Here is a 12785-nt window from a genome sequence, read left to right as displayed (position 1 = left end):
GAATCATTCATCAGAATCAGTTCTCAGACAGGGTATTTAGCCTCAAACTGACATCATTCTGATGTTTGATTTTGATATCTGATCATGTCCTAAAATGGACACTGTACACTGTAAACCCCTCCTGACCCCACACATAAACTTCAGCTCCTCCAGCACCATGACAACCAGCACAGCAGAGTCCTGCATCCACTGAGGCCCCTGATCATGTGACGCCTGACTCCTCCCCTCCTGTGACCTCATCACAGGTCCTGTGCGCACAGAACAGCCATATATGTGGTGGTAGCTCTGCAGGTGGAGGTATGTGGAGTTCCCCATTACTGGGTGCAGGGGGCATTAACCCCTTCACCACTATTTTGGTGTTTTTCTGTTGCCCCTTTATAAGAATCATAAGGTTTTTGTTCCTTTTCCTCTGATAGATACAATACCACCCAACTATGGAAACAGGAAGTAAGGAAACAAGTATTCCTCACATAGTACAGTACCGCCATCCCCCCACACAGTATAATGTTCCCCAGTACCGCTAGCCCCCCCCACACACATTATGACACTACAAGTTGCCCCCCACACTATGACACCACCCACCTCCTAATATATAAACCCTCCCTCCCCCCCCATTCCTGATGCAGATACAGATGACCCCGGGACACAGCACCGACCTCCGGGATCAGTTCCCCAGTCTGGAGATGTGGATCCGGGCCGGGGGGCCAGTGCTATAGATGTATGAGGGGCTGTTATCTGCGGTAGGAGCTGTACATTGTAATGGAGACATTCTGGGGACAGATTATTCCAGTTGTAGAACGTCTTATCTCTTTAGTGAATGTCGCTGGATTTTATCTTCTTTGTTTTCTCTTGATAATTTAATGACATCATTCTAGGACTCCATTATTAGGCCCCGGCTGTCATGGCGATATATTGGGATGTGTCTATGGGGAACACAGGACTCCCCCTCTCTGTGTCCCAGATATAATGGAGGAGGCTCTCTGCCTCTGTCTTTCTGCCTCAAATAAAATAATGGATGTTGTCTTTCAGTTACCTCAGATATATGGAAGATGTCTTCTCTCTGTCTTCATCAAGAATGGAGAATGTCCTCTTTCTCTCTTGCTAAAACGGTGACATTTTTATTATTCACTTAACGTTTTTAAACTTTTTTCCTCAATCCTAATTAGTGCGATCATACGACATACAGCCTTTGATTGCTCCGGTGATGCACTGTACTACTGTAGTTCCGTGTATTATCTCTCCCTGTCAATGTAATACTAATAGCCCAATACAGATGAGATAAAGGGGCATGTAAAAGTTTGGGCACCACTGGTCAAAATTACTTTTAGGCTATGTGCCCACGATGCAGAAATGCTCAGGATTTTTTCCTGAGCGTTTCTGCATCTCCCTGGCAGCAAAAAAACACATGCGGATTGTAGATGCGTTTTTCCTGCCAGGGACATGCGGATGTGAAACGTTCTTTACATGCATTTCCGCATGCGGGTGTCAAGCGCTTTCCAAGCGTTTAGCATCACTTGGAAAGTGTTTGATAACTTGGTAACACTATATAAATCCATGCAACCGGCATGGATTTATATAGTTTGACCGTAAAGAATGGTTAAAAATAAAAAAATAAATCTATACTTACCTTCTGATGGCCCCCGGAGTCTTTAATCGCTCCTTCCCGGCCGCCGGCAAATCGCGGTACACTGCACTAGGACCTGCCGTCACATGACAGTAACGTCAGCGCAGGTCCTACAGTCCACCGCGATCTTCTGGCAAGCACAGAGAAGGAGTTGGAAGGTGAGTATATTATTTATTTTTTATTTTATTCTTTTTTTTACAGGTTCTATGGTACCCTGGTCCAGAGGAGAGTCTCCTGTCCTCCACACCCGGGTACCATCCGCACATTGAAACGTTTGGATTCCGCATGTACAGATGCAGTGATGCGGAATCCAAGCGTTCCAATGCAAGTCAATGGCGGCGATTACGCTGCGGGTCCGCAAAATTAATGGACATGCTGCGGATTTTTGAGCTCAGCATAAACGCTGCGGAAAAATCCGCAGCATGGGCATTGACATTGCGGCTTGTCATTGGGGACCATGTGGGACGGATTACCAAGCGTTTCCCAAGCGTTTACGCTGCGGAAATTCCGCAGCATAAATGCTTGGAAAATGCATAGTGGGCACACAGCCTTATTGTGAACAGGTAAGGGGGTTGTCCTCCACTATAAGTGGTCATAAACTTGTAAAAAACTCATGAAAGAATAAAGTTACGTTAAAACCAAGTACACTATTGTTTTTCTTATGAAATTCTCAATAAGTTTGATGTGTCACATGACCCTCTTCCCATTGAAAAAAAATAAAGTTGGATCCAAAATGACCAACTTCAAAATGGCCACCATGGTCACCACCCATCTGGAAAAGTTTTCCCCCTCCCATATAGAGGGAACATGTATGTTTTCCCCCTCCCGTGTGCCACAAACAGGAGGTTGATATCACCAACCATTCCCATCTAATTTAGGTGTATCCATATAAATGGCCCACCCTGTATGTGTGTGTGTGTGTATATATATATATATATATATATATATATATATATATATATATATACAGTACAGACCAAAAGTTTGGACACACCTTCTCATTTAAAGATTTTTCTGTATTTTCACGACTATGAAAATTGTACTTTCACACTGAAGGCATCAAAGCTATGAATTAACACATGTGTAATTATATACTTAACAAAAAAGTGTGAAACAACTGAAAATATGTCTTATATTCTAGGTTCTTCAAAGTAGCCACCTTTTGCTTTGATGACTGCTTTGCACACTCTTGGCATTCTCTTGATGAGCTTCAAGTGGTAGTCACCGGAAATGGTCTTCCAACAATCTTGAAGGAGTTCCCAGAGATGCTTAGCACTTGTTGGCCCTATATGTCTATAGTACTGGTTTAAATATACATCATGTGAACAAGGTGGTTTAGTTTTTTTGCTATATAATCATGCTGAAGGTGATATGACCAAGCTATATATTGCATCTCTCTTTCCTGGATGTCCCCTATCATTTCTCTATTTTTTTTTTTTTTAATATGAATAATGAATAAAAATATAAATTTTTAATTTAAACTAAAGTCTGAATTATCCTATGGGTTTGAAATGAATAACCACATGGGATTAAGTGTATCGTATAATAATACTATATAATGAACTGTGTCATCTTTGACTTTAGGCCTTTTAGAGATCATTTCTTCATCTTCAATTTGCTTAACTGCTCACAATAACAGTAATTTTGACCAGAGGTGCCCAAACTTTTACATGTCACTGTAGGTTTTATTGGTAGATACAAGGGGGAAAAAAAAAAAGATTGTTGTAAAACAACAAATCTCATCATATGATTCCCCTTATTTTCACCAGTATTTGTATTATTATATTGGATTCTTTATTATGTTACATCGGCTCATCTTCTTCTCATTAAGGTCACTGCAATATCGGATCCTCTCAGTGGAGATCTTCTATATAAGAAAATTCATGAATGACCCATCCAGGATGGATATAGACAGAGACAAGATGGTGGAGAGGATATTACACCTGACCCTAGAGATCCTCTTCCGGCTTACTGGAGAGGTGAGAGATTCTGATGACGTCACATTACATCATTCTTATCTATGGGAATGAAAATGAATGAAGAGATAGGGGCGCAATAGCGCTGTTATCCAACAACAACCAAAGAGGTAAAAAGAAATATGCTCACCTTAATGTGTTGTGTAATGCACAACTCATGGAAAAAGTAATATCGAAGGGCTGCAGTCAGCACAGATTCCCTTGGGATCTTAATAGGTTTTCTGACATTGGATGAAGATGGTACCAAGAAACCCGCACTCCTTCGTGAAGAATTGGTAGCCAAATATATGTATAGTTTGCAGTATTTTGTTTAATGTTTTAAAAGCTATAGTTACAACTCGTTTCGTGGTGATGCATCACTATAGTTGGCAGTAGTAATTATTGAATTATTAGTTATCATCACTGGTCCATGTAACTGTAACATTTGATTGATCTTCTGATCACTCTTTTCTTTTTCCTTTTTGAAATCACATGTCTGTTTCAAGTTAAGAAATCGTTTTTTATTTTGGCGCCAAGAGGTTGTTGGTGGGTTTTTAACCTCGTGTGTAACTATGTATATATGGACATTTGACCAAATAGTCAGCATTAGCTATGTACCTGAGGAAGTGGACGGGACGTCCATGAAACATGTTGTAACTATAGCTTTTCAATCATTAAACAAAATACTGCGAACTATACAAATATTTGGCTAACAATTTCTTATCTATGGGAATAACAGATGGGCAGAACTGGAGAGGTGAGGACTCTGGAAATGTCGGTAGTGAGATTTATTAATGTGTCTCTCCATAACCAGGATTACACAGTAGTGAAGATGACATCTAGTGAACGTTGGCAGGCCCCTGTGTCTGAGGGATGGGGAAGACCCCTGAGCCCAATCACGGGGCCTCCACCTCACCCTTTGATACATGAGGACATCAATGACCAGAAGATCCTAGAACTCACCTACAAGATGATTGAGCTGCTGACTGGAGAGGTGACGCTGCTGGAACATTATACAGTAACGCTATGAAGGGATCGGGGGGATGATGGTATCATTGTATGTGTCAGGTTCCTATAAGGTGTCAGGATGTCACTATCTATTTCTCCATGGAGGAGTGGGAGTATTTAGAAGGACACAAAGATGTGTACAAGGACGTCATGATGGAAGTTCCCCAGCCCCTCACATCACCAGGTAATAGACAAGACTAAATACAAATGGCCTATAATTATATGTATGTAAAGAATGAATTCCGTCCCTGTATGTGTTTCCCCCAGATCTATCCAGTAAGAGGACAACACCAGAGAGATGTCCCCGTCCTCTTCTTCCACAGGACTGTAAACAAGATCCCAATGTTCCTCAGGATCATCAGGTAGATGGAGAGAAGGTGTCATTAGATCTCCCCTATGATGTGTAGATAGCTGTGAAGGTCTTGTGTTTGATCTTGTTTTATCCACCAGTATTATTTTTTACACTTGTGTAATGAGAACGGTGGAGATGGCAGGATTAGAGCTGATCATAGATGGGACTTCTCCATCTGTCTGTGACTTTTACATTATTTGTTTCAGGGTGAAGATCTGACCCATATTAATGCTACAGAGATATGTGTGAGGGGTGATAAGTGGTGTAAAGAGGAGATTCCTACAGATAACCCCCCAGGTGAGTGGTAATCACTAAATACAGAGAAGTCACAGATTCTTCTCAGTCACTGGCTGTGGCTGCTTTATCGGTTGTGTAGTCCATCCTTCACAATCGTGTGATCACCACCTCTAGAGCATAACATTCTCCCCCGAAACTTTTCAAATGAATTTTGGCATTGAAAGCTCTTCTTCTCTAGGGCTTACAATCTGGAGGATCCACCTACCTCTGGAATCAGAAGATGCTGACCGTTACCTGCCCTGATCTGTAAACTACAAACCCAAATGGCAGCATACGTAGAATGTGCTGACATGTTAGAAAATCAATTGAAGAATAATGTTATGATGGGTCTGTAAGAGAAAGCAGAGGGTAACGATGCTGTTACCGTCCTAGATCCCTGATATCTTATTGGATGAATCTACCTTATCTCCCTTCTGTGCTGCTGAATGTGCTTATAGGATCCCTTTCTGGTCAAGCTTCGCTTTTATGATCGACAACATGAAATGTGCAGTGAGGGCCAAGTGTTAATTTCTCGACAATAGCAACAGAGTTCCCTTTTATCCTGAATTTTCAATTTCTTTTAAAAAAATGGCTAACTTCAAACGGGATTGCGATAAACTATACAAAAAACATTACACCTGTGCCATGATATATCTGTAAGCTGTGCATGGTTAATGCCTGTAATATACATTTAGGCTATGTGCCCACGATGCAGAAATGCTCCGGATTTTTCCTGAGCGTTTCTTCATCTCCCTGGCAGAAAAAAACACATGCAGATTGTACATGCATTTTTCCTGCCAGGGACATGTGGATGTGAAGCGTTCTTCACATGCATTTCCGCATGCGGGTTGACAAGCGCTTTCCAAGCGATTTTAGCATCACTTGGAAAGTGCTTGTCAACTTGGTCACACTATATAAATCCATGCAAACGGCATGGATTTATATACTGTGACCGAAAGAATATTTAAAAATAAAAAATAAATCTAAACTTGCCTTCCGATGGCCCCCGCAGTCTTGCTTCACTCCGTCCTGGCTGCCGGCAGCTCGCGGTACACTGAAGGACCTGCCGACGTCAGCGTCGCGTGACCCGTCACATGACTATGACGTCAGCGCAGGTCCTCCGGTCCATCGCGATCTGCCTGCATGGGAGGACAAGCGCACAGTTTTCTATGGTACCAGGTTCGGAGGAGAGTCTCCTGTCCTCCACATCTGGGTACCATCTGCACATTGAATGCATGTATTCCGCATGTGCTTATCTAGTGAAGCTGAATACATGCGTTCTAATGCAAGTCAATGGCGGCGAAAATGCAGCGCTTCTGCAAAATAATTGGTAGTGCTGCGTTTTTTTCCGCAATGATAATCCGCAGTGGAAATTTCCGCAGCATGTGCACAGCACATGCAGATTATCATTGGTGAACATGGCAGGCCTTCTACCATGCGTTTTTTAAGCATTTCTGCAGCGTTTTTGCTGCTGCGGAAACGCTTAAAAAACGCATCGTGGACACACAGCCTAATTTACGCCTGCAGGAGATATGTTGACATGGTTCGAGCCCTTGTTTCATGACATCATTGCACATCATATATTACATCATGTTTTAGATGCTAATTAGTGATGAGCGAGCACTAAAATGCTCAGGCACTCGTTGCTCGAGTCGAGCAGATTGGAGTGCTCGGTCCGAGTAATGAGCCCAATGTAAGTCTATGGGAAACTCTAGCATTTTTCCGGCGCCCCCCCCCCCACCTCGCCGGTCTGCAGAGGGTCTAAAAATTGCCCAAATCGATGGGAACAGTGCTCAAATGACATGAGAACAGCATGGAGAAGACCCTTGGAAGAATTTCTGACTCCCAGGTCACTGCTGTGAACAATGTTGTCAGAGGTATTATGTCACTTTTATGGACTCACAATAAAACAAAACCAAAATGGATTTTCCTGTGAAATATGTTAAGGAACATCCTTTCCAGGGTAATGACTTGTATATAAGGCAAAATAAATAACCAAAAACAAAAATGCTCCTCCTCACCTTGGGCTATGTTCACAAGTAGCGTTTTTGGTACGTTTTTGCACTTTTGCATTGCTTTCAACCAAGACAAATGCATTCACCAGGAAATGTTATTTTAATATTTTACAACTGTATCTGGCCATGTAGTGTGTGACACATCATCAGACACATCCTGTTTCATTTATGAAGGAGGGATTGAGAAAGTCACACACTATTTTTACAGCCTTACTATTCTTAAAGGGCCAGCAGTCGGCTATGCTTTGTTGTTCCCATTATTAAAGAGTGGGTCTCCTCAGGGGCATATATAGGAATCATGGGGCCCCATAGCAGAAGTTCTAATTGGGCCCCCCCTCTCCAAAAAAAAATGTAAATAATTGTCTGTGTCACAGAAGAGCAGATCTCACAACTTTCCATCCTTTACGTAGTAATTTTATTTTCCTCCTGCTGAAGTCCTAGATTCCTCTTTCATTGCCCCATGAAGTGTGATGCCAACAAACGTGCCCCCCAAACACAGTATGATACCCCCATGGTGAATTCCTCCACATGCGCAGTATAATGACCCTACTGTACCCCACCTCAACTCCCAGGGCAAAATATGCTGACCCCAACACAGTATGGTCAACCAACTGTGACCCCCCCCTACAGCTAGAGAGGATGGTACATAATAAGGGAGGGTGTTATACATAATAAAAGAGGAAACTATATAACTAAGGACGACGCTATACATAATAAGTGAGTACACTATATACTAAGGGAGCATGCTATACATAATAAGGCTACATTCCTGCATCTGTGTGTAGTGTCGTTGTGCTGCCTGCTTTTACAGTCGCAATGAGCATGTCCTATTCTAATCCTCAAAATCGGATCAGAACAGGACATTCTCTGACCCTCACAGATCTCATTCTCAGATCCGTGATTTTCATGGATGTGTGAATGGATCTATAAAACTCTACGAGTCCGTGGACCATCCCATAAAAGAATCTGGCAGCACACGCACATTCCACACAAATGTGAGACAAATGCAGCCTAAGGGATTTTACAGATAACATTATCACTCCAAGTCACACAGTGCAGATACAGAATAATATTTACATCCAGGCACTTACCGCTTACGTCTCATCTGATCAGAGTCGGTTCTGCTGCTTCTTCTCCATCTGGTCAGACCTTCATGTCAACATCTCCCAGTCACGACTCGTCTTGTCACGATGATCTCCAGCCTAGAAAATAACAAGGTCGCATATATTGTATACATACATGTCTCCCCCGCACTGCGCCCCTGAATATAGATATGTACCCCCCCATTAATATACTATTAGCCACTTAGTAATAAAAATATAAAGTGATAAGCAGCACTGTGCCCCCCATTAACTATAATCTCCGCTGCCCAATAATATAAATTATTCAGTCTCTGTGACTCTCCCCAATTAACTGTAAGGCTATGTGCACACGGAAAATGTACAAGCAAAATGAAACCCCCGTCATTGCTGTCTCCCTGTGTTATGCACACGCCCGGACTGACTGGCGTGTGCGGGTGTTGTGGTTCCACTGGACCATGGACGGGAGAGTGCCTGGAGGGGCGTGACTAAGTATCTGGCCGATCCGACCAAGGTGGCACGACGGCATACGACGCCAGTGCACCAGGGAGAAACCGGGCAGAGGGACCAGGTGCTACTCCAGGTCAAACTCCGGACACGGGGGTTGACCCACACTGGGATTACTGGAACAGGCAGGTTAGGCTGGCACAGACTGGTGGATGTAAGCAAACACGGCAGGTATGCAGATGGGTGGATACAGGCGAGTATGCAGGCAGGGAGGTACTGGCCGAAAGGACGGGCTGGAGCACAGAAAGGTTAAGACCCAGTACAGACTGGGTCACAGAACCGCAGATGCGGCAGACAACCACAGCAGAGAGGGAACGCCCGAAGCGGTGGGCAAGAACAGAGCAGGACGGGGCTGCAGGAGCAGCGAGCAGAAGCAGGGCAGGACTGCTGGAGCAGCGGGCAGAAGCAGGGCAGGACAGGACTGCCGGAGCAGCGGGCAGAAGCAGGGCAGGACAGGACTGCCGGAGCAGCGGGCAGAAGCAGGGCAGGACAGGACTGCCGGAGCAGCGGGCAGAAGCAAGGCAGGACAGGACTGCCGGAGCAGCGGGCAGAAGCAGGGCAGGACAGGACTGCCGGAGCAGTGAGCAAAAGGGTCAGAGCGGAGCAAGGCTGCCGGAGCAGTGAGCAAAAGGGTCAGAGCGGAGCAAGGCTGCCGGAGCAGTGAGCAAGGAGTCAGAGCAGGACGGACAGGGCTCTGTTCACACGGAACAGACAGGAAGGGAAAGGCAGAGCCAGATACCCACAGGGTATTTGCAGTGAAGTAGCAAGTGGACCACAAACTCACAAACGGGAGTACAGAGACAACAAGCAGGAGTTAGGTACGAGTTCAGACTCTGCAGAAAAAGGAAAGGAACGGACATAGAGGGAAAACAGGTAAAGGATAGGAGAGAGTTCAGACTGGAACTGAGTGTACGGAAGAGACCGACACTGCAGCGGGATACAGGAGCGGGTCTGGGAATACGGCCCCCAGAGAGGCGGGACGAACAGGCAAGGAGCATGATCAGACAGGACAGACAAGATACAAGAACGGATCTAGGTAATCGGCCCCTAGAAGGCAGGAGGAACAGGCTAGGAGCGTGTTCAGACAGGCCTGGAAATACAGCCTCCAGGAAAGGCAGCAGGCAAGAGTACACAGACAGGACTCAGTTCAGACACGGGAACTGATACCGCAAGGCAGGAGACATAGACAGCACTCAGTTCAGACACGGGAACTGATACTGCAAGACAGGAGAAATAGACAGGACTCAGTTCAGACAGGAACAGATACCGCAAGGCAGGGACACAAACAGGACTCTGTTCAGACGGGAACAGAAACCTCAAGGCAGAGACACAAACAGGACTCTGTTCAGACGGGAACAGATACCGCAAGGCACAGACAGGCAGATCTAGGAATACGGCCCCTAGAAGGCGAAAGAACAGGCAAGAAGTGTGTTCACAAGAACAGACCACAGTTCAGACACAGAACTGGAAAACAGGCAGGAAAACAGGATAGGACCTGGCATGTCAGAGACAAAAAGCCGACTGACAGGACAAAATGCTCAGGCGCCATCTTGAGGAAGAAGGTGGTATAAATACCCAAAGATGGACAGCAATAGGCTGAAGGTGCAACAGGGGCGTGTCCGCAGCAGGTACAAGAAACAGGAAGTTCAGCGGGCGTCGCCCTATGCAGCCAAAACAGACAAACAGACAGCAAGGAGGGAAGCCAGAGAGACATTCTGGACTGGAGATCAAGTGCGCGCTCTTGCACAGTGGGAGATGGACCACCATGCAAGGACGCCGCCAGGTATGTTACACCCTGCACCCCCATCATTGCTGTCTCCCTGCACCCCCGTCATTGCTGTCTCCCTGCACCCCCGTCATTGCTCTCTCCCTGCACCCCCGTCATTGCTCTCTCCCTGCACCCCCGTCATTGCTGTCCCCCAACAACCCCCGTCATTGGTCTCTCCCAGCAACCCATCATTGCTCTCCCCTTCCCCACCATCCCCATCATTGCTCTCCCCAGCCCCATCACTGCTCTCCCCATCGCCACCAGCCCCGTTATTGCTCTCCCCAGCCCCACCATCCCATCATTGCTCTCCCCAGCCCCCCCATATCCATCATTGCTCTCCCCAGCCCCATCAGCAGTTGCACCGGCTGGCCCCCCGGCACAGATCCGATGGCGGTATGTCCGCCCCTGGACTGCTATGGGGCCTCCACGGCTCACAGACCCCATAGCAGTTGCGTGGCCTGCCACCATTGGCTGTGCGCCTCTGGGACTCCTATACTGTTATTTCTTCTGCAGTGACTGCAAGGGCTGCCAAAAATTTGGATGCAACCCAATACCCCTTTGAAGAGACATAGAGGAGGGTCACAGTAAAAAAAAATGTTCCCATTATAAAGGAGTGGGTCTCCTGAAGTGGTAATGCCCATGCTGTGACTGCAAGGGCTACCAAAATTTGGGAAAAACCACACTAACAATTTAAACACTCATAAAGCTGGGCCATAGTAACATGTTCCCATTAGAAAGGAGAGGGTCTGCTATACAGTTATAGGGTATGCAGTGAGTCCAACGGCTGTCAAAATTTAGGAAAGATCCTACTAACAATTTAAAGACGCATAGAGCTGGGTCACAGTAACGAGTACGACATGTTCCCATTAAAAAGGAGTGGGTTTCCCATACTGTTTGCCTATGCAGTGATGCAACTGCTGCCAAAAATTTGGAGGAACTACAATGCCCCTTGCAAGAGATGTAGATATGGTGGTGGAGGATGAGGAGAAGGAAGAGAACAAGAGCAAATAGACAAAATCAGGAAGCGTATACCCATGTCCGGGTGTGAAGACAGAGGTGCATGGAAAGTTAGACCTCCCAAAAAAAAAGTCAGCCTGTCAGCATTTTCAGTTGACAAGCGGATGCGCCTATCGGTTATAATTTAACCAGCGGCACTAAAAACCCGCTGTGACAAAATTATGGACCTCCAAGGCGTAGAGAGCCAGTTCATGCCACCTGTCCAACTTGGATACCCAATAATTATAAGGCACAGAGGAATCATGGAGGACGTTGGTACGGTCGGCAAGGTACTCCCTCAGCATCTTCCGAAACTTTTCCCTCCTTGTGAGAGTACCCTGAGCATCAGGGATTGTGCGATGGTAGGGTCTGAGAAAACTGTCCCAGTACTTTGACAGTGTTCCCCTGCCTCTGCTGGATTGCATTTGTGTCTGTCTTGTCTGTCCTCCTTAGTTGTCCAACGAACTGTGATCTCTGCCGCCAGCGTTTTCAGATGGGAATTTTTTTAATAATTCCACAATAAGGGCACTCTGGTACTGCCCCATTTTATTAGGCCTGTCCGGCGTGGGATTATAGGACAGAAAGTTTTCCTTGTAGCGTGGGTCTACATGCGTCACTAACCAGTAATGACTGTCACCCAAAATTTGGACAACGCGAGGGTCACGGGAGAGGCAGCGTATCATAAACTCAGCCATGTGTGCCAGACTGCTAACAGGCAAGACTTCCGTGTCCTCACCAAGAGGACGACTGACTATGCTCTCCTCCTCATCCTCCTCCCCCTCCCTGTCCTCAGGCCATCCACACTTAACGGTATGACAATGGTGCAGGTAGTACTATCTATAGCGCAGGAAACTAGCTCCTGTTCTTCCTTCTCCTCTTCCTCATTGTCACCCAATCCACGTTGGGATGAGATGAGGCTGGACTGTGTGGAATGACCCTGTATGGTTCCTTGCTCCTTTTCAGCGTGCTCCACCTGCAATGCACCCTCTTTAATTGTGAGCAGAGAGCGTTTCAGAGGACAGAGAAGCGGGACGGTGACGCTAATTATCTAACATCCATGTCCACTCCTGAGGTCTTATGTGTGGAGTCTGACCTGAATACCGACGGCCTTGTTGATGCTGGTAGTCAACAACTGCCCTCTTCTGCTCACAAATCCTTACCAACATCTGCAATGTAGAGTTCCAATGCGTGGGGACATTGCACAC

The 12785-nt window shown here is 45.9% G+C and overlaps 1 pseudogene; it reads left to right on the top strand.

The window, feature by feature from the left end:
* The first annotated feature begins 217 nt into the window (after positions 1–217).
* LOC141271385 (uncharacterized) overlaps positions 218–12785 on the top strand; it is a 76850-nt pseudogene continuing 64282 nt past the window's right edge.

This window comes from Phyllobates terribilis, unplaced genomic scaffold (assembly GCF_046119375.1).
Source record: "Phyllobates terribilis strain yellow unplaced genomic scaffold, ASM4611937v1 Scaffold_5__5_contigs__length_657084704, whole genome shotgun sequence".
Classification (NCBI taxonomy): domain Eukaryota; kingdom Metazoa; phylum Chordata; class Amphibia; order Anura; family Dendrobatidae; genus Phyllobates; species Phyllobates terribilis.
Note: the sequence above shows the minus strand (reverse complement) of the source record. Positions and strands in the feature narration are given on the sequence as shown.